This window comes from Vipera berus, assembly GCF_964194415.1.
Source record: "Vipera berus genome assembly, chromosome: 1".
Taxonomy (NCBI): domain Eukaryota; kingdom Metazoa; phylum Chordata; class Lepidosauria; order Squamata; family Viperidae; genus Vipera; species Vipera berus.
In genome coordinates, this window is record NC_138202.1 from 57,664,553 (window position 1) to 57,688,249 (window position 23,697).

A 23,697-nucleotide genomic window follows, 5' to 3' on the forward strand; every position below is an offset into this window, starting at 1 on the left:
TTCAGTGAGCATACAAAATATGGTGATATTACATTGGATCTTATACTTTGTACTGCAGAATCTACAGAAAGCCACTATATGCCTAGAGGGCTCTTATAGCAACCTTCTTCCGTTGGTGCTACCCAGATTCCCAATCATAGCCACAAATTTTAAAAGCTGCAATTCTACCACCTCTGGAAGGTATAAGCTTGGAAAACCCTGCACAAAAGCATGTAGAGCAAGCTATAATAATATCGTATGTTATGATATCACCATGCAAATTTTTTTTATTTTTTTATTTTTTTAGATTTATATACCGCCCCTCTCCAAGGACTCGGGGCGGTGTACAGGGCAATTAAAACAGTAACAACACGCAAGGTATAAAATTAAAATAAGATTAAATCAATAGCCCTAAGTAATAAATACAATCTAAAATTTAAAATTTTTTAAAAATTTAAACACTAAAATCCAATCCCTCAGTCCAGGCCGGCCTGTTCAAACAACCAAGTTTTCAGGTTGCGGCGAAACGAGAGAAGGTCGGGAGCCATCTGGAGCTCAACCGGAAGCTGATTCCAGAGGGCAGGCGCGCCCACAGAGAATGCTCTCCCCCTGGGGGCCACCAGTCGACATTCCTTGACCGATGGCACCCTGAGGAGGCCCTCTCTGTGGGAGCGCACAGGGCGATGGGAAGTTAACGCCGGCAAGAGGTGCTTCCGTAAATGACATACATCAATTGCATTATGATGCAACTTATATACAACATGTAAAGTGATGACTTTATTAGGAACAGATCACTCCTTCTCCCACAGATGTCTTAGCCAAGTTGGGAGACTCTGCAATAAATTTGAGCAAATCACAGTGAGTTTACTTGGCAAACACCCCCCCCCAACAACATCTTACTGGCTACATTTTTTTCTCTGTCTGTGTTGCACACATATACACAAACATGCATATGACACACACACACACACACACTCAAGTTCATAGGCACAGTTTCTTCCTGTTTTAAAGAAACAGTGATAATATGTATTTAGATACTAGTACAAAACACAATTGTCCAAAAGGCACTTAAAAGTGTCATATAAATCATGCTTCTCTATTAGCAATTTGCACATTTAACATTAGGCTTTTTTGAAACCTAAAGAATAAAGTTCCTTCTGCTGCCGTTGAAGGGAAAAAAATTAAAACCAGAAGAAACTAGAGCAAAGTCAAAGTAGACTAAAGAACATTTGAAACCTGAGCACTTTTGTCAGATCCAAGAACACGTTGCCTGACAGAACAAAACAAAACAAAAATATAATTGGAGAGTACTTAGCAGAAAACAAGGAAGTTGTGAAATCATTCTTTCAGCTAATAGATCGTCAGTATTTGCATGAATATGTTTGCATATTGTTAATTTCATATTTTAATCTTTCATTTGCACTATGCATGAATATCATTTATATTTTGCCAACTTCAAATATTAGTCATTTGTGGATCACAGAGCAAAATGTTTTAAATTAGATGATTTAAAGTATTTCTCATTATTAATGAACACAGTCCAGATGCCAGTGTATCAAAAATAAGCATGAATATGCATAAGAGGCAACCAATGAATGTCTAGATTTATAAAACAAACTTGTCTTTTCAATATGTGAAAAGGAAACTAGAAGCTGTTTTTCTATATAAAAAAAGTCTGCTTGAAAAAGAAGTAATTAGGTTTCAAATGATAGGATTGGATCACAAAATAGCTAACCTTTCCCTGGGCTAAAATTGCCAACAAGTATGCTTGTTGGCTCTACGTGATTGCCTTTTCAGCTGGAAAGGGTGACTAGAGGAGATTACAATCTGCTTTATGTAATCTGATTTCTATTTAAAGCTGAAAAAGATTTACATAATTATTTCTGCAAGTATGGATAATATCAGGAGAGATCCAAGTCTGTTTTAGCTAGACAGTACAATCTACGTGGTTTCACTTAAATACAAAATAAGTGTCTAAGGGAGTTCTCTAATTGTCTGACTATGTTTTGGACTTGTCTACTAATATTTTTTACCTGTAATAAACTGGGTTTGTTTGCTTTGGGCTGAAAAGTATTGTAGCTGTGTTTTTGAGCTGGTAAAGATTAACATCTAAACAAATCAGGCAACATGTCTCTTAACAATAATACTCTAGTTATCATAAAAACCTAATGGATATCATTTAATTTGGGTCCTAAATAAAATGGTTGCACTATGCTTCATAATACGAAGAGTCCTTGTGACAGATGCTATAAAAATTATGACATTAAACCAAATAAATAGGTTAGGCTTCTATATACTTTCTGTCTCTCTCACAGGGTATCATACTGCATAAACAGCATGATAAAAGAGGCTAATTGCTAGAATATGCATTGTATAGTGTCTGGAAAAGTTATAGGGTAAAAAAAAAACATTTAACTGAATGATGCACCAGCTATGAAAAGAACAGTCAGTATTGTTTCAAGGTAAAGTACTTAAACTGAAGTTATTTATTCCACTGTGAGAAAAACGCTTACTGTACTGTTGAGCTAAGGTTCTGATAGCACGTTAATTTTTTTTTACCCTTCAAACATCTACACTGCAAAATTAGCTTCCCAGCTCTATCAGTGCTGCACAACCTTAGTCTAGTACGAGTTCTTTATCCTGTGGTGAGAAGATAATTTAATCTTCATATTCATTCTACCCTCAGCATTAAGTGAGCAAAGACGGCTGTATTGTGACAGGCTGTGAATGTTATGATATAGATTACTGTTCAATAGCCAACAATGAGATTTTAAAGAATTTTAAAAGTCACATCATTTTCCTTTCTTTTTCTCCACCATCCAACAATAGCTGTAATACATAAAATGATTTAATATTTATTTTTCTACTTCATTTGCCCACAGAAAAAAAGGCTTATATTGTTTTTTTGGTGTTCATATCTATGGACAAATAGAAGGGATTTATTTTGAATCCACTCAAGAGAAAAAAGGCAGAAGCATGATTTAAGCTGAGGAATTGTGATCCCCTTCTCTTCCCCTCATCCTTTTTTCCTTCTCCACTTACAATCTTTTAAAGTAATTAAAACTAATACACTTTAGATATCTCATAAAAAGTTTGTAATAAAGACAATTCCCTGGAACATAATCAGGAAATGTAGAAAAGATTATTAAGAGAATTTTGTGATGAATGTTTCCTAAAGTGGCCAGCTTTTTCTTTAAGTGTGTGTGTGTGTCTGTGTGTGTGCGTGCATGTGTGTGTGTGTGTGTGTGTGAAAAATCACACCCCAAAATTCTGTCCAAACAGAGACTGGAACAATGCCTTGAAACAGCATTAATTGTCACCATGGAAACCAGAAGAATAAGCCATTTTGAAATCGGCCTAGAAGACACTCATTGAGCAACTAAGCATTTTTTTTGTCTCCTTCAGTGTTAAAGAACAAGATGCCTAGTCACCAAGAGGTCAAAGAAAGAAATCATTATGAAAAGATTGTGGATGTCAACTCTATGGTTAATGATAATAATAACAATAATAATTCTGACATTTAAGAACAGACCAAGTCTTTATTGCCTACTTTTCCTGAAAGAGCAGCATTGCGCACCCCTACCCCACCCTCACCCCACAAAAATCAGGGTCTAGATACATATTCCTGCCCTAGAGTGAAATGTTAGGGCAATATTATGCAGCCCTTGGGACTAAAGCTCCCTGGGAATTTTGTTGCAATAAAACTTCAGAAGAGGAAAGAAAAAAAAAGAAGGAAAGAAAAAAAAGGCTGCATGATGGAATTCAAAATAATGCTTTAAAAGCACACAGAGAGATTAAGACATCTATTGTAAGACTTTTGTATGGTGCTTCTGTGGGTTAAACTGAAAAGAGACCAGACATACCAAACATAGCGAGCTGTGAGTATAAGGGAAAGAAGAATTAAGTCAAGGAACCCTTCTCTTTGGTTGGAATATTACTCAAAGTGGGCTTCACTTTTTCAGATTTTACATCATGCATTTTAGACCTTGTTTTAATTACAGAATAATGCACACTAATTTAAGGACTCAAACAATGCTTCAAATTTCACTGAAACACACTATGTAAATGTTCACAGATTTGTCTCTTGCTAAAGAGTTATTGCCAGATATAAATACATCTCATGTATGAGCACATACAACACACATATGTGCACTTCATTTGCAAATAACTCTTTCCTATGGGCTGTACAGAGCCTCTTATTAGGAACACTGCCCTGTGGATACATTCTCCAATTACATTAATAAATGTACATTGCATTAAAACTGATACCTATGCACGACTTAAGTCCTTGCCTGTCATCTGCCTACATACATACACATCCTTTGCTTTCTGGCTAATATTCCTGCTCTTCACGCCTAGGCTTCATGGTGGCCCCTCAGGAAGCCCATGCCTAATGCCATTCATTAATGAACAAAGACTCTTTTTATTCCGAAGCTCAGAGTCCAAAGCTCAGCTGTATACATGCAGAGTGAAGGAATCTGCTAGAGGCCAGGCTACCCTTCACAACAGCTCGTAGGCACCAAGTCCTTTCCTAACACCAAAGCAAGAAATTTTACAAACAATCCAGAGGCAGGATTATATTCCATATTTCATATATCTTGCAAATACAATCAGAATATCTGTATGGCGTTCAGGTCTTATAATGAATATTTTTGTCTTAACAGCCATTACTTTGTTCAAACTTCTTGCAATCTCCTACTATCAGAGCACACCAAATAACTGCACATAAAAATTATAAAGACTTCTATAGTTGTCCTTCTAAATGAATAATAAGTTTTCTTATTATTGGGACAAATTTGCTAGTAAGCCTTGTGGGGGGGGGGGGGAATTAAAAGCTGCAATATTGTTTAAAGTAGCCCAAACTCACACAGCAAATAATTTCCAGGGTTAAGAATTTGTTTTCTTTTTCTCTAAGCTATTCTAGATGCATGATCTAGAAATCATACTATTTTGGCTATGTATTGTTAATTGGGGATACATTGCATTATTTTTAGTATAAATCAAAATGAATTGAACATTTTCCAATAGAAGTTCAAAAATCAATTTTTAAAAAAAGTGTATTTCATTAACTTAACTCCAATTGTATCACCTTGAAAATTGAAGGAAGAAATCAGTAACTTATTCTTATAAAGTCCTTTAAGAAAGAATAATTAAAAAATTGCACAATGTCATTTATGCACAATAAGAACATACAACTGCAAAACAAAAATCATTTTGTTTAAATAATTTCAGGCAAGGAATGAATATATACACTGAGAGTAAGATGGGCAGTACCTATGTCTCTGTGTGTGTATGTGTGTGTGTGTGTCTGTGTGCTAGCGTTTATGTCTTTCATCTGAGCTCCCCACCTCCTCAGTTATATCTTTGTCACAATTCTATGGAAGAAAAACTCATTTTTAAGAATTTATTTTGCCATAATAAAATAATGTGGGGTTTTTTTAAAAAAATTGCTCCACTTTTATGAAATAATGTGATCCAAAAGATTTAAATTTTGACTTTAACTGTAAAATCTTGTGTGCCCTTTAATGAGCTGATATTAAATATTTAATGCTGTTTAGGGCATATCCACTACCACCAAAAACAGTTATATTCCCAGCAGTCCCACTGTTTCAGGCAGAAGGCTTGATTGATCCTCCTAGCCTGAATTGAGTAGAATGAAAAGAAGCAGTTGGAAAATAGCTGCAATCATTTAATGCAGATGACCTCTGACAGGCTCACAGCTCTTCTATCTGAACAGAAAATTTGCATGGGGTCTCTGTGCAGAGGAACAATGTAACCTAAATGGTAGACAATCTTTATTCTAATGAAGTGGGTGTCAAGGTCAATGTAAAACTGCAATGATAAATGGTGCACCACTAGGCAAGAGAAGTTGTGTAGGCATTGTACTGCTTTCACGTTAATTGAAGGCTGGAAATGCATGAGTGAAAGCGTAAGACTCTTCTCACCGCAGTGTGTTAATGCAAAGAAAAAAAGTTGTGTTTTTTTTTTTCTTCAGGACTCTGACCATTGATATGAATCTTATTGCAACAAGGGCAGTTAACATAAATACAACTGTTCAGCCAATAGTGGGTGAGCGGGAAAGAGTTGTTATTAGGATGGTTTATTTCTAGACTAACAACTTCCACCATCAGAGTGCCAAAAGAATAACAAGTCTCCAGACACCTAATGTAATTCCTATGATCCTTTCGCTATTTAGAAGATCTGTCTTTAATTAGTTCCAAACAAGCAGCCCTTTAGACAACTCTTCATTAGATACCCACTCCTCTTGAACTAACTGTACAGTTGTGTTCCAATGTTATTATTTTTCCCTAGGTTCTGTATTTCCTTGTTAGAATACAGTTAATATCTCCAGGTGCCTTTTGTTCTGAATAAAAATTAGACCAGTAAAACTGGGTTTTGTTATGCAAAGGGTGGTGTGTCTTAAGTAGGAACTAAACTACAATCAGTTATTGTGGCTTTGTCAAAATGGCAGTGCAGCTATAATTACACACTTCATCAGTCAATCAAGCAATTTGTAGAAGGCAGTAAATTTTGTCCTGTAAAACAAAAGAGGGTAAGATGCTTTTAAAAAATCCTTAACAGCTTAAGCCTATTTAAAAATATATTGCTGCTCACTAATATACTCATTAAAAGCCAAGAACTCCAGCTGTATTTATTCAAATAAGAAATATATTATCAGATTATCAATATTTTTCCAGTATTTCCAAGTGTTTATCACATAACACCTAGAAAACTTTGAAAGTTGTATGTTTTCTTCTATATAGAGTATATTATCTTTTAGTTCCATTTTATTCTCTTCCAAAATTTTTAGATCCATTTCTGTTTGACTTTGGAAATTGTTATGGGACAGAATATGCTTCAATTGCTTTGATGGACAACTTAGCCAGAAGACTGACTGGGGAATTGTGTTACTGCTTCTGTTCATTCTTATACTTTTTAAACAATCAATCATTAATTTAAAGAAGTAATATAAGTAGCAGGAACTCAGACCACTCCCACATGGGTGTGTACAAGGGAGAAGGATGGCAAAATCCATAGTCTCCAATCAAGTACATTAAGCAAAGAAACTAAACATGTAAAGAGATCAAGAAATATGTTTAGACTTACACATTAAACTAAAGAAAGCTAAAATAAACTAAGCTAAATAAAGCCATGCTAAAACATAGTAAGTGTCATCTTATTCTGCTTGAGATTTCATGTATGAAACAACTAGGAAAGATTGTCCAATGAGTTCAGGTGTCTGTTGCTATCAATATGCTGATGGTGCTCATTATTCTGTATCACTAATGTACTGGATAAAAGTGAAAACATTATTGAAGTCTCATCTACAGCAAACTCATTGCTGTTCCAGACTGTTTCATTTGAAAAAGAAATCAGGAACAAGAATTTACTTTTGCTTGAAAACATGAACTTATTTTAGATATATTCTAGCATTCAACCCTTAACTGGGTGTTAGATTTTGATAATGGCCAGAGGCACATTTACATATCTAAGGAAAGCATGCCAAGGGCACCCATTTCTCAAGATGCCCAGTCAAATTCCTTGACCCATGTTTTAATTACTTCTTGTCTGGATTACTGTAATACACACTTCTCTGTCTCCTATCATTATCACAAATACATTGCTGGAATTGGGTATGTCTAGTTTAACGAAGAGAAGGACTAGGGGTGACATGATAGCAGTGTTCCAATATCTCAGGGGTTGCCACAAAGAAGAGGGAGTCAAGCTATTCTCCAAAGCGTGTAGGACAAGAAGCAATGGATGGAAACTAATCAAGCAGAGAAGCAACCTAGAATTAAGGAGAAATTTCAGTTAGAACAATTAACCAGTGGAACAACTTGCCTCCAGAAGTTGTGGATGTTCCAACACTGGATGTTTTTAAGAAGAGATTGGACAACCATTTGTCTGAAATGGTGTAGGGTTTCCTGCTGAGCAGGGGGTTGGCCTACAAGGTCCCTTCCAAGTCTGTTATAGTATTGTATTGTACATTTGGTGGGAACATAAGAAAAAGTCTTCATGCTAGTTGCTCTCAGTCCTTAAAACTCCCTCCCAAATTGTCTGTGTTGACTCTTTCTCTACCAAAGACATTTTCATCACAATGTGCTCTTAACATTTACATTGACATTGCTTCCAAACTCAGAAGAAAAAAAATACAAATATCAAATTAACAAGCTATTAAAAAACTCAATATATAAAATACACTTTAAAAATTTAGTAAAAATATTTAAACATAATATAAGACAAGCAGCTGTAACCAAATTGCTTGAACATCCTTCAGTTTGTTCCTAAATGGATTTATTGCTTCTTCCTAAATGGATTTATTGAAGTAGGGTGATGAGTTTATTGTTTTAGTGGTATTTTAATTAATGGGTTTTAATAGCTTGTTCATTTTATCTTCATTGTTACTTTTTTTCTTGAAAGGTAAGAATGCATTGAATAAAGTAAAAACTGTGTTTGCTAAATTCATATGTTTTAAAATATATATTTATGAACATATAACATATATGAATATATAACTTTAAGTCCATACTGAAGTGAGACAGAGGCATATACTTTTTAAGCAAATGCAAGCATACACACACACAATTCACAAACATACATAAAAGTCCTTTTTCATTACAGTAGCCCAAATAGGCAGCAGAAAAATCTGTATACATAAACTGTTCATAAATTTGAATATTGCTCTGATTTCATTCAACAAGTTACCTTGTTCACAAACTTTTAATAATATTTTTTCAAATACTTTTCATGGCAATCATTAAACCACACGTCTACCAATTATGAGAATTTATGGGTTCCTATTAATATCTAGGAACAGTCATAAAGACTAATTAATGAATTATTCATATTGGTGGATACAAACAGTTGAATGAGGGCTGGAAGATAGTGGCTTGCTCAAGAATGTCACTTAGTGCATTTCAACGAAGGATATCACAGCTCATTTTGTATATCTGATTTTAAAATCTAATAGAACCTAACAGAAAACACAATCATTCATTTCTAACATATTTGCCTCTGAGTAAATTCTAGCTGTACTAAGGCCTCATATTTAGCAGTTTCTTTATGAAACAATGCTTTTGCATACAGAATAAATTTCCCTGATGCCACAATCAAGAGAATGCAGTTCGATATATAGAAAAAAAATATTGTATAGGCAAATGTTACTGATGAAACTGTTAAAAAAAGTATACAGCTTCATCTGTGTGTGATTTGTCAGGTCTGAAGCTTTGACGTGCCCAAGGGGCAGACCCCAGCGGGGAGTAGGCTGCAGAGCTAAATAGCTGTGAAAGAAGTCTTAATGTAGGATGGAATTCAAACTAACCTTGACATGACCTCAGGAAAAATATGCAAAAAGTAAAATGAATGCACTCTGCAAGATACATCCTAATTTTGTGGCCAGGGTGGTTAGTTTCACAAACATAACCAAGGCTTTAAAAGCAAAATAAAATATGAGACAAGGAGGAAGCAGGAATTCGGGGAAAATTTAAGCAGGCATGATGTGATTCAATGAAGGCATGTGAACAATTTGGAAGCAATCCAAATAAAAACCAACACTGAACAATATTGTTGTCAGCCTGTCTATTCAGGAAAAAAAATTAGGTTGAATATAAATGACACAAAGCCAAGATTACATCATTGCATTACAAAGTCTGCTGTGACTTTTAGCTGAATAGGCCTCATGGATCTACTAGTTGATGGTAGTTATTCAGCAACTTGAGTTTTAAAATGTTTTCTTTCCATTTTATTTTGTAGGTATAGATTTTAACTAGATTTCTTGAACTGCTGCTTTATTCTGGACACTGAACACTTGAAGCAAATGAAATTCCTATATTGTCTTTATTTCATTTTATATATTTTTGCTCATTTTTGCACAAAGCAAAAATAAATTTATCTGAACTGACAAAACAGCTCAAAGGCTAGATATGTAGAAATATTATTTCACCACAGACTTTGCTTTTAGAATACAGGTAATCCTTGACTTATGACCATATTTGAACCTGGAGTTATGGCTGTAAGGCATGGCAGTTGTTAAGTGGGTCACCATGTGACTGTGCTGATTTTATGGTTAACTGACCATCACAAATCCATTATACCCAATGGACGGCTTTTGCTGGTAATCAGTAATAAATGCGAGAAACCAGTAAAACATGCTGAAAAATCGTGGTTTTGTGACTGTGAGATATTACAAATACTTAAAATGTGATCACATGACATTTGGGGAGGCTTTGGAACTTTGAAAATGGGGTTACGTAGCTTTGGGAAGGTCGGTTGTAACTTTGAATGATTGCTAAGTGACTGTTGTTAAGCGAGGACTAACATTATAACTTATTTATCTGCTAACAAATATAGATATATGATATATGATATGTAATGTATTTTGTCATAGCCACATTGCCAAAATACCAGTATCTGACTTCCTATACCACAATCAATACTTTCAAATTCTTTCATATCAAGCAAATTTGGTGTGGAGGAAAGTAATGATTTAACTTTAACATGTTGCAAGTTTGGAAATATATGTTAGAAAAAAATATGCCTTTATGCTCAGGTGACTTTTTCCAGGAAACAGTATCTGTAACTGTAGATGTATGAAGTCAAAGTTACTTCCTTTATGCATTTTCAGCAAATATGTCAGGTAGCTATGCTGGTCCATTACAATAAAATAATCAAGTAATGTTCTGATCAGTAGAGATAAATGCATTGTCAATGATTCAGTGGGTTTGTCATATTTTAAATTATTCCTTCATGAATCACAAATCATGACTCCACTATTGGTTCAAATTTAAGGCATCACATAAGCTTTCCAGTTTCTTATTTTTTATTTGTTAGTTTATAATATGGCCAGGTTGTCTATTCATATTTCAAATCTGTTTTCTTCTCACCCTTACCAACAACCACACGTTCATATAAATTGGACAGGAGGAGCACAATAGTGCAGAAAAAGTACAAAAGCAATTTAAGTTCTCAGAGGACTGAATTGTTAGATTCCACAAATCTTTGTGTTTGTATTAATTTATTGGAAACATTACAAGGAAACAGTATTACCTCTATTTTTCAACCATTACACAGACTAGTTTTGCATGTTTCAAGCACATATACAAAATTCCCTATACCTTATTCAAATTAGCTGCATACATTTGCAAGGCTTATGTAAATTTAAGTTTTTCTTAACACAATTGCTGGGCAAGGGAGAAAGGAACATCTCTAAAGGAGAAACCAATAAAATAAACATACAGCCATGCTAGACCACGAACCTGGTTCAATTGATGTATAAGTATTTAGACCTTCTTCAAGGCAGAATTATTTTATTTTATTGACAGATCTTTGTGACATCATGTCTGCACTGGAAGCTATGGAATGACTTATTCCTGATACATTAGCAGCTCTATGAATTATAACAATATTTAAAAACATTTTTATACTTATAATTGTGTTGGCATATTGGGCTAAATGTATCCAAAGTAATTCTCCAACCATTCAACCAAAACCTTCAAATATAATCTAGATTTTGGATGATGCACTTTATTTTGCAGAAACATAAAACACTCTCTCTCTCTCTCTCTCTCTCTCTCTCTCTCTCTCTCTCTCTCTCTCTCTCTCTCTCTCTCTCTCTCTCTCTCTCTCTCTCTCTCTCTCTCTCTCTCTCTGATTAAAGGCTTTTAAATACTAAATTCAAAATTTGGAAATGGTTTTCCCAAAGGAGAGAATTCCTTAAGATTAATTCCTCATGTGAAAAAAATATGATGTCACTGCTGAAAAATGACTACAGTGTATACCCATTGAATCAAATCCCAGGATACCTTGTGGCTAGATTTGAAACAAAAGTTCTTACAGTGACATTTAGAGCCCATTGTAGCCCAATAGTGAAGCCTTCCTTACTTGCAAAATTTCTTGTATAGGTGGATGTGGCCAGTTACAAAATACCCATTTACTCATAAACCTAGCCAGATAGGCTGCTCTCTGCATACCCACTAGCCACCCAGTTTGTAAGAACATATTCCAATTTATTTTCTTTCTTTCTTTTGAAATGGACCCATTCTAAAACATAGGGATGCAGCCATCTGTCATTTATATTTTCTAAGCATGCCATGAGAACCTATGTGGGACTCTAATGTATTATTGTAAAATTATTGCAGGAGGCTCATGTATTAGTTTGTACCATCCCAACTTTACACTTATTTATTTATTTTTACTGATTTAAAAGAATGAATATATATATCAAGGTCTGCTAGGTACAGAATCTGGCATATTCGAGAAGATTCATCCACATGTCATTTCATTTGAACATAACAGAACAGAACAAAATGCTTGCTATCTTAATGTGTTATGCCAATGTCACCTGAATATCTGTCTGGTGAAATCATACTTTTTTCTTTGGATGTGTGTTTGCACAAAACCAGATATGACAGTAAATGTTTGATTACATTTGTATGCAATTTTTCTCCATCTTCTTTTGAATAAATGGAATAGGGTAGGGAACCAGGTTGTGGACCAGGACATGTGGGACATGTCCATTTCTCATCTGAAACTGTGGAGTTACAGTAGGTATTAGATAAGTTTCCATTGTCTCCTGGAGCTATTTAGAATAATAATATTAGTCATTTAAAATACAGTTGCACATTTGATATTAACAAACTGGTAGTTTGTTTCTCATCGTTTTAAGACAGCAGGGAAAACAAATGAATAGAACTGGAAGGGTCCTTGGAGGTCTTCTAGTCCAGCCCCCCACTCAAGCAGGAGAACCTATACCATCTCAGACAAGTGACTGTCTAGTCTCTTCTTAAAAATCTCCAGTGATGGAGCACCCATGATTTCTGGAGGCAAGCTGTTCCACTAGTTAATTGTCCTCACTGTCAGAAAGTTTCTCCTTAATTCCAGGTTGCTTTTCTCTTTGATCAGTTTCCAGCCCTTGTTTCTCATCCTTCCCTCTGGTGCTTTGGTGAATAATTTGACCCCTCTTCTTTGTGGCAGGCCATCAAATACTGGAATACTGCTATCATGTCTCCCCTATTTCTTCTTTTTTTAAGACTAGCCAAACCCAGGTCCCAAAGCGTTCTTCATATGTTTTAGTCTCCAGGCCTTTGATCATGTTAGTTGTTCTTCTCTGAATTTTTTCCAAACTCTCAATATCTTTTTTGTGATGTGCTGACAAAAATTGGCTGCAGTATTCCAGGTGTGGTCTTACCATGGTTTTTATAAAGTGGTACTAATCGCGTGATCTTGATTCTATGTCTCTGTTTATACAACCCAGGATTGTATTAGCTTTTTTGGTTGCTGCTGCACACTGCTGGCTCATAGTGATCGTCCACTAGGACTCCAAGATCCTTCTCACAATTACTGTTTTTGAGCCAGATCTCACCAATCTGTACTTGTACCTTTGATTTTTCCTGCCTAAATGTAAAACTTTGCTTTTCTCCACATTGAAACTTATTTTGTTGGATAGGGCCCATTGTTCAAGTTTGTCAAGATCTTTTTGGATCCTGAGTTTGTTTTTTGGGGTGTTGGCTACTCCTGTCAGTTTGGTGTCATTTGCAAATTTGATGAATTCCCCTTCAATTCGCTCATGTAAGTCATTTATGAAGATATTGAAGAGTACTGGGCCTAAGACGAAACCTTTTGGTACCCCGGTGCTTACTTCTCTCCATGTGAATACGGTGCCATTGAGGACTACTTGTTGAGTATGGTTTGCCAGCCAGCTACAGATCCATCTGGTGGTGATGTTGTCTATTCCACCATTTTCTAGCTTACCAAGGAGTAGGTTGTGGTCTACTTTATCAAATGACTAAATATACTATGTCCACAGCATTTCACTGGTCTACTAGTTTAGTCACTTTATCGAAGAATGAAATAAGATTGATTTGGCATGATCTGTTTTTAACAAATCTATGCTGGCTACTAGTTATAAATTTGCTTGCTTCTAGTTGTTCGCAGATCTGTTTTTTTTATTATCTTTTCTAGGATCTTCCCAGGTATTGATGTTAAACTGATTGGTTTGTAGTTTTCTGGGTCTGTTTTTCCCCTTTCTTGAAGATGGAAACCACATCACCCCTTTTCCAATCCTCAGGTACTTCCCCGATGCTCTAGGATTTATGAAAGATGTGGTGTAATGTTTCTGAAATAACATCTGCCAGCTCCTTCAGAACTCTGGGATGTAAACTGTCAGGTCCTGGTGATTTATACTCGTCAAGTTCAGATAGGTGTTCTCTTACCATGTTTTTTAATTTTAATTTTTGTTTCTAGTTTGTCTTTGCAGTGGGGTTTTTTGTATATTGGGCTATAGTTTCTTTTTGTGTGAAGACTGATGCAAAGTATGAGTTAAGCAGTTCTGCTTTCTTCCTGTTGCCTGTTATTTCTTTGTCATCTTCTCTTTTTAGTGGACCTACAGTTTCCTTGACTTTTTTCTTTTTGTTAATGAGTTGGAAGAATTTTTTATTATTATCCTTGATTTCTGTTGCAAGTCTTTGTTCGTTCTGGGCCTTTGCTTTCCTGACTTCATCTTTGCATGTTCTGGCTATCTGCTGATAATTGGCCTTAGTTATGTGCCCCTCTTTTCATTTTTAGTATTTGTCCTTTTTGTCTTCAGTTTGTCAGAGAGACCTTTGTGCAGCCATGCTGGTTTCTTCTTGAATTTCTTGTTTTTCTTTTTCAGTGGTATTGTATTCGTCTGGGCTTTTATGACTGCATTTTTCAGAGTTTCCCATGCTTCTTGGGTTGTTTTCCTCTTTATGATTTTGATCCATGGGATCTTTCCTAGATTCTCTCTGAGTTTGTTAAAGTCAGCTGTTTTGAAGTTTAAGACACTGGTTGGATTGTTTTCTATTGCTAGTGTTTGCATTATGTTAAATTCCAGTATGAGTATCACTTGTTTTCTTTGTAATGTTTAAAGTGGTCAAAAAAATAGAAAACAAAGACAGTTAAATTTAAGCTGTATTTGATTTCACTTATTTGAACCAACAGAAGCTTAAGAACTGTAATATGCTTTAGCATTTGTATAAGTTTTTTTATGTGATATTAGTATTGCTTGTAGTCATTTCATATGAGCTAGAGTGCGATAGACTTAATAGTTTATTGTTGCTAACATATGGTTGTTTATGATTGTTTTTACTTTTATACCTTGTATTTAGCTCTGGGAAGTCGGGGAGGGGGGAGGGGGGAAGGGGGGAGGGTTAGGAAGGGTTGGGTGGAGGGAGGGGGGGAGGGATTGTTAAAGATAAAATGTATTGTAAAACTTTTCAATAAAAAAAAGAACTGTAATATGCTTCTTTCATAAAGAAATGCTTTATTACAAATAACAATAACTTGTATATTGTTATACAAGTATAGATTGTATAATGAATAATATGCAGATTTATTCAAAAGAGCTTCCATTTTCTAGGTGTCTCATTTCCCCATTAAGTGTGCTGAGAAAATCAGCCTAAATATTCATTATTTTAGACATCCTGCACAACTGAAGAAATTACACTGAGATCTGCAGGACTGCACTGTACAAGATTGCATAGTCAGATTTTTTCAGTCAGATTTATAGCAGAAAGTATTAATATGTCCTACATTTAAAAATGAAAGTAAGATAGAAATATTTCAAAGAATCCATAATATTTTATATATTAATAGGCTACCCTGATAATACTGTGAGCCTATTAAATGTAATTTTTCAGGCCACAGTGATTGGCATTAGATACTGACATTTGAGGAATTGCTATTATATTGATTTTGTTCTTTGCATTTTATCTAATCAGCTGAACAAAGTGATACTGGCAGAAGTTAGGTGTCATTGGGTAAAGCAATTAAGTACTTAAGTAAAAAGCTAGCATATTTAAAGCATGCCTTAGTCTTTAAAAATCTTTTTCTGAATTCAATTTTGTACCATTGATTCAACAACAGATAACTTTCACGGATTGGAGATTGATGTAAATTTAAAAGGACCATAGAGTCTGAAGTTAACATTGCAAACTCCACAATGTGACACCCACAAAGAAATTCCACTAGGCAATAGACATTTGTGTAAGTATATTGCATTATGAAAGTTTTAAAAACCAGACCAAAACTATACAATACACAATGCAGTGTGGGAGGCCACCTGGTGGTCACATGAATAATTAATTTGAAAGACAAGCAAAACATTGTCAGCTTTGAAGAATTCAAAGTTTATAATATGTAACTGAAATAAACATTTAAGGAACAAGTCCTTTTTAATCAGCCAATCATCTTCCAAAACTATAGCAAGAAATCAGATTTTATACACAAATTATACAATAAAGGAGAAATTATACAATGTCCAAAATCATTCTCTAATTTAGATTTTCTTTGGTTGAACAGTGATTCAGTATATTTTTAAGGATATTGAATCATTTCTTTTATGTAAAAGGATTTACAAAAATATAAAAAAGAAAGTTTTAGTGATATTAGTGATGCTGACTTAGTTCTGGAAACAAGTCTGGGAGAATGCTAGTCTGATATTAATAGTGATATAGAAGAGGGAATCAAATTCCATTTTCCTTACTTCTGCATAACAAGATGCAATTGTAAAAATATTCATTTTTGGAAAGAATTTAAAGTAGATTTTTATTATAGTTGGCATCTTTAATAATCATCATCAAAATCTAGATAAGTCTTTAGGAAGAAAATGATATAATGAAAGAACTCCTTTATTGGGTATTATTTCACTAAACTAAGATATGTTAGCATATGTTTGTTATTTCTATCTTGCAATCCAAGTTTGTGATAAAAGAATAAAAGTTTGTATCTAAGTATTTATTGCCTGGGAATTCCATGAATGATAATATCAACAAATGTCAAGGCATAAGGTCAAAGGGGACCATTTAAAATATAGTTTTACTCTTATTGCTAGCATTTCTGCATTTTCTCTTGAATTTGATATTGTTTTAAGTAGTCACTCTTTTTTCAGTTTTCAGTACAAAAGGAAGTTATACCTATATATACTAAAACTCTCATGTCTCTTTGTCACCTTCAGTTCAGTGAAAATAGAAGGTATAGGGCAGACATGTCAAACACAAGGCCCGGGGGCCGGATCCGGCCCACGAAGTGGTTTCATGTGGCCCGCGAAGCCATCCTGGAAACAGTGAGGGAACGGCCTCCACTGCCTTGGCCCTGGCCCAGAGACCCTCCTCCTGCCAGAGACCCTCAGATCTGTCCCACTCCTGCCCAGGCCCCCATAGGCACCCTTGATGCGAACGATGTAGAGCTGGCCACGCCCACCCAGTAGGCCATACGCACTCTAGCCACGCCCACCCAGTAGGCCACGCCCACCCAGGCCACACCCACCCAGTCCCCTGAGGGCAACCGCAATGCTGATGCGGCCCTCAATGAAATTGAGTTTGACACCCCTGGTATAGGGCAACAATTATTGAATCAAGACAAATCAAATGGCTGACTTACAGTGTCTTGAGACCATGGGAATGAAATTTAGGAAAGTTGTGGCTGCTTCCAAGAAATCAGCAAGTTTCATGGCTCAAGGGTGGATGAGAGGGCCATTTCCCCATCCTCTTTGGCCTCTGTACTCAATCAGCTGGTGACTAGGCACAGCAAGTGGGCAGCAATTGCTGCTTCGGAACCAGGGCTGAAATCTGAAATCTCTTAATGGCAGTGGGCAGCAAAAGGATGAGGGAGCAATTGGATGCCTGCTGGCGAAGTAGGGCTAGCTGGAGCAGGCTGACAGTCGACAAGTGAGCCTTCTTCCTTCCTGGGGGCACTTGGAGACACGTCAGGACGGGGAGTGTGGGTGTAGTTTTTCTCACGTTCCACTGCTCTTTGTTCCCCCTTCCCAAGCAAAGTGGAAGGCTGTTATGCAGGTCAGCCAAGGAGGAAGAAGAATGCTTCCTTTCTTGCCAGCTTCCACAAGGAGAAGTCAGGAAGTTGGAAGTCACTCACACTGATTTTTTGCCTGCCAGTAATCATTCTGTTTCTCTGTTTAGGGAAGGAAATATATCTGAAAGAATGACCCAAAAGGTCACAGGTTGTCTAGTAGTCACATAAAATGCTTAATATGCAACAAGCTTACTTTACCCTAGTAATCTTTATTAGGATAGATCCAGGTGGGAGGGAGGAATATAATCTCATAACAAATCAATTTCTTTCTAAAAGTTCCAGCATCCCTTCTATCCATCCACTCAAGACTAGATGCATAGATTAGTTGTATATATGTGAACTTCAGTTTGTGATTGGCATTGACTTGATGTCCTTTGCATATTTGTTGTTCAGATGCCAGGATGGCTGACAATAGCATTTAGCATATTTCCTGCAATTGATACCTGAAATATCAAACATGTCATGATTTTCAGATGGCAAAGTTTGTTTAATGAACTTATGAGGGAGCAGGACAGAATTCTATGGGATTTTATTGCTGAATACACATTTATAGGTTGCATTGTCAGTATCTTGAACAATGGATTTAGAATATCTCCATGGAGATCTCACTATCACAAACAAACACTGATTCAATGAAATATAAACAAACACTGATTCAATGAAGTATCATACTTTGCTGAAAATGACACACTGTGAAGAAGGTCAAACAAACCCATCCCACTTCACAAAAAAAGGTAGTTTGGAAGTTTTCAGCAAGGAGAGTTGAAATCAGTTAATCTTTTTTTAATTCTCATTGAATAATAAAGCTTATTTATTTATAATCTGAGAGAAAAAACACTTCTTTGTTTTCTTGTATTCAAACACAAATATAGTATAAAACACAATGATACCTGAGAGATCTGGATTTTTTTCAAGTTGATCTTTATCTGAACTATTTGCCTTCCTCTTTCTATGTTATTATCATAGCAACTTGTAAAATTTAAGAACATTTAAATCAAATCTTTCTACACTTTCTAGGAGCAAATAAAATGGAAAAACTGAGCATTAGCAAACCAGATTATTTCAGAAATAGATTCTCAATGGCATAACTTCTGAACATGTCGCTAATAGCTACTGATAGATGGGTCTGCTATAAATTAGACTAATCACCTTTTAGAGTTATCTAATGTAATTGTGATTGCCAAGTCTTGTAATTCAGTGTCTCTTATATTGTAAAGATTAAAAAATACAACAGTGGACTGTGGAATGTGGAAGATAGAAGCCAGTAGGCAAGTCATTCATGAAGAATTTGGGCAACCAAGAAGAAGCCACCTTGGCCCAGTTTAATTCTTTCCTTTCTATATCTGTTTTATTTTCAACATATACTGTATATTACCATGTAGTCAGGACTATGCTTCTTGGTTAAATGTTCACGCAAGGATTAATCAAGGAAAAAGAGTATCATACAATATCACTGGTAAAACAGAGAAGAAAAAAAGGAGAGAAGAATAAATTAGGCCATTCTAGAGCTTTTCTTCTCACACCTTCCTAATCACCTCTCTTTGCTCACTGCTTTCCAATCATCTAACATTCATACACAGAATCTTTCCTTTTACATTGTGGACAAACTCAAAGCTTGATACACATTCTGAGTAGAAGGTACACAGGCTACATCCATGCTGAAATTGGATAGGAGGTCATGCAGTGCCATTCTCTACAATTATCATCATCTTCTTGTGTTTGGATTTATCTTCTGCCTTTCTTCTTGGATCTCAAGGTAGCAAACAGTACATACTACTTTATCCAATTTTTCTCCATGACAATCTTGTGAGGTAAATTGAGTTGAGAATTAGTGACAGACGCCAAAATCTCTCTGTTCCTATATAATCCTGCTCAGGATAAATATGTATAATAATAGTAAAGTGTGTATACTGAAAAAGTAAACATGAGGACAACAGTATTATTTCTGATATTTCAAATACCCTTTTTTCATTCTTATGAAAAACAATCACGAACTGTATTTAGGTCTTTATCAGAGCAAATGGCTGTTTAATGTGCAACACAACCTCTGGAACAGTGTTACAGGTTGAAGTCATATTTTATAAAAAGCTAAAGGCTGCAATTTTTGCCATTTAGGTTAAAAGTTTATTAGCAAACCATAATCAGTATCCTGATTGCAATTAAACAAGGCTCCCAAATGGGTCAAACATGCTTAAGTGCGATCTGCAATCATTTAGATTTTAACATGATGGTTATTACTTATTACCAGGATGCACAATGAGATATTGATTATTTTTAACCTTTAGATTTAAGGATTCAGGAAAGGTCAAGGCAGTAGAGCAGTCTACCTTTCCCGTCTAGTAAACTTATGGCCTTTAACAGAATTCTAATGATTCCACTTGGCAAGGCAGATCTGAAATTAGTTTATTCTCTTGGCAGACAGCTACCATGATCTATTTTGAAAAGTCTGCATGGATAGCATATTTTATACTTTCTGCTGCTCTTGGACGTTGAGAATATGCAGGGGCCGTCTGCTTAACTTCAGCTTCTGTTAATGTTAACTTTATAAGCCACCCTCAATCAGTGGGACAGAAGGGGGTAACCATGTCAGTAAATAAGAAGAAATGTTGCCAATATTCTTGTTTGTGGGGGAAAAATATTTTTGCAGATTAAAAAGTGTACGGCTTACACATAGAGTGATGCACACCAAGATGAAAAACAGTTGGGATGAATAAATGTATACTGAATCTCCTCAGCCTTCCTGGATCTGTTAAAATACTGTCTACACATTGGTAAATTGGTAAATTCAAAATTACACTCACTAAGCATGTAAGCTTTTTTTCCCTAATTAGAATAAAATCATCTATTTGGACAAAGCTATTATTCAAAATGAAATGATACAGGGAGGGCATTTGTTGAGCTACCAGCTTTCTTTCACTTTGCTAACATTTGGAATGGCTTCGTGCATTTATACCCACAAACAGAACAGACTTCAGTTCCAGAAGAATTATGGGCAAGAGAAAACATATAACTGTTGTGTTACATTAATTTGCAGAACACTTGGCATTATCACTGCCAAGTAGTCAAATTGTTCCAGGTTGTTCCGGAAGGTTGTTATTAATAGCATGTTTTCTGAGGAAAGTTCTGTCTACTTTTGGAACTGCATTTCTGTTGCCAAGGAAACTCCTTAAGCACAGCATTCTCCGAGCACACTGCTGCTTTTGTTTGCCTGTATCCTATTCATATCATCTAAGTAAGCACTTTACGCATACTTGAGGCTGCAGTTTCAAACACTGAAGTATTATAGCTTCTGTTCACTGTTCTCTTCAAATATATTTCACCTCTTCCACGTTCAGTTTCCCAAATTATTTTAAGTTTATTTTTAACTATAAAACAGAGAACTAGTCCATTCCCCCGCACTTCACCACTCCAACACATTTTTCCCCATGCATTTGAATTATAGCTTCATGAATTATAACATTACTCTTTAAGTGTTAATTATCTTTTCACTCTGAAATTAATGTAGTCATTTCCTACTGATTCCAGCCTACACTGTTATTGGAGCACAGAGCAAAACATGTCATTGAATTCTAAGCCAGAATTGTTGTTGTGATTAATCCTGGTCACATGGACCATCTCTGCCAAAAGGAGATCACTGAAGAAAGGTGACAAAGACAGTGATTTCCTGTCAGCAAAGACTACGACAGGGGCTGTCTAGAAGTGATGCAAATGAGGGAAACATTCACCATGGTTTGTTTGATCCACTTCAGGACACAGCATCGCACAGAACTGGGAAAGAGGCACATGGAGCAGCAGCACACCCAGAGGAGAAAATGAGCTGTACCTTCAGAAGCACAGAAAACCTCTATCCTCTTACATGTTACTAGTGAAAAGAAGAGACATAATTTGCCCCCAAATGATTGCTGCTCTAAGCATATTATGCATCACTGCAGGCTCATCCCTATACAAATAATAGATTTAAGTGTCAGCAGTCATCTATCCTAAACCACTTAATGACGTATATGTCATTACGTATACTTCAAGTTAAAATATGATAGGAACAAGGTTCTCAGAAATGTTTATTTTTGGTTAGTGGTGCTGAATCACATCTAGTCATCAACCGTTTGGTGCATTCACAGCTGCATATTTAATGGGCAAATAATAAAGTAATACACTAAAACATTGTCCGTTCTATTAAGGAAATACATCTGTTGGGACCGAGAAGATGGGCCTTCTCTGTAGTGGCTCCTTCCCTGTGGAACATCATTCCCCCAGAGATAATATTGGCCCCCATCTTGTTACTTGTCTGAAAAGTCCTGAGCACATGGTTCTGTCTAGGGACCCCAGTTGGTATGGAGCCCATTGAGTGGTTTATTGAATTGTGTCTCTCACTGCCACAGAGCGGAAGGGGTGGGATTGTGTGTGTGTGTGTGTGTGTGTGTGTGTGTGTAAACTGTGTTTTTTATTATTATACACAATCCAGAGTCACTGTGTGAATTGAGTAGCCATATAAATTTGTTTAATAAATTAATTAATACAATCTGTTTTTACCAGGGAGGAAACTTCTAAGATTCTGTATCTGCCAAATATGGTAGACTACAGTCCTCAGAAATCACACCCATCTGGGGAGTCTGTCTGTCTGTCTGTCTGTCTGTCCGTCCGTCCGTCCGTCCATCCATCCATCCATCCATCCATCCATCCATCTATCTATCTATCTATCTATCTATCTATCTATTTATTTATCTAGTATTTATCTCCCTCTCAGAATGACTTTGAGCAGTGTAAGACTAAAAGCATAAAAAATATAAAAATATAGTACAACAATAAAAGAAGTCAGATAAAAAACAAGGATAAAGTTATAATATTTTTTACATTCTTCTTCATTTACATTTCCACATATCTCATTATTAAATCACAAAATGATTTAAATGAATAAAAATTGAGCATTAACACAGTGACATAGAATAATAGATTTGGAAAAGACCATTTAAACAGATATCCAAATAAAGCATCTCCATTGAAAACAGCAGCTGTCAAGCCTCCATCTGAACATATAGTGAAAAAGAGACCACCATCTCCTTGGTTTCACTGATTGAGAAGGTTTTTTTTTATAACATTTGATCTCAATTTTCTAGAATATAAATCAAAATAAATAGAATAGTTCATATGTTTTGGAAATTATACTCTATTCATACAACCTAAAATTGCATTTACATTTTTGTACCCGTATACTATAAAACTGCTGGCTCATATTCAGTTTCTATTCTAATATCTTTTTTACAGTTACCAAGCCAGCTATCCTCTATTCTATATTTATCCATTTGATTTTTATTTCCTAAGTGAAGAACTTTCGCTTGCCTCAGTTAAAGTTCATTTGGTTTCTTTCAGCTCATTTCTCCAACTTACTTGGATCAAGATTCTGTCCTTTAGAGAGTCAGCTCTCTCACCCAATTTTGTGTCATTTGCAAATTTCCCAACCATTCTCTCCATCTCTTCATCCAAGTCATTAAAGAGATATTGATGTGTAGAAAATCCAGAATTAAACTTTGGGGGAACCTCGCTTAATCTAGTTTGGTAAAGTCAGCTAAGTATTTGTTTAAATATAATATCATCCATTTAACTATCTTGCTAATGAGCATGCTTTGGATATAAAGTGAAGATATATTATATCTATAACATCCCTATACTCTATTAAAGTAGTTATAAGATTAGATTATCCAAGATTTGTTCTTTACAAATGCATGTTTATTTCTGTTGATTACTATAGTTTCAAATTGCTTATAAATCAATCGCTTCTTGATTTCCTTTGGGTAAATGTAAGCATTATTTAGTCAACAAAATAAAAAGATAGGTAACACCCAGGGGGAGGGCCTTCTCAGTGGGTGCGCCTGCCCTCCGGAACCAGCTGCCCTT

General features: G+C 35.6%; 1 protein-coding gene across 1 annotated transcript in view; it reads right to left on the minus strand.

The window, feature by feature from the left end:
• Positions 1-23,697, minus strand: part of AKAP6 (A-kinase anchoring protein 6) — a gene marked incomplete at its 5' end in the record, with an annotated part of 235,359 nt that overhangs the window by 49,463 nt on the left and 162,199 nt on the right. The window lies entirely within an intron of this gene.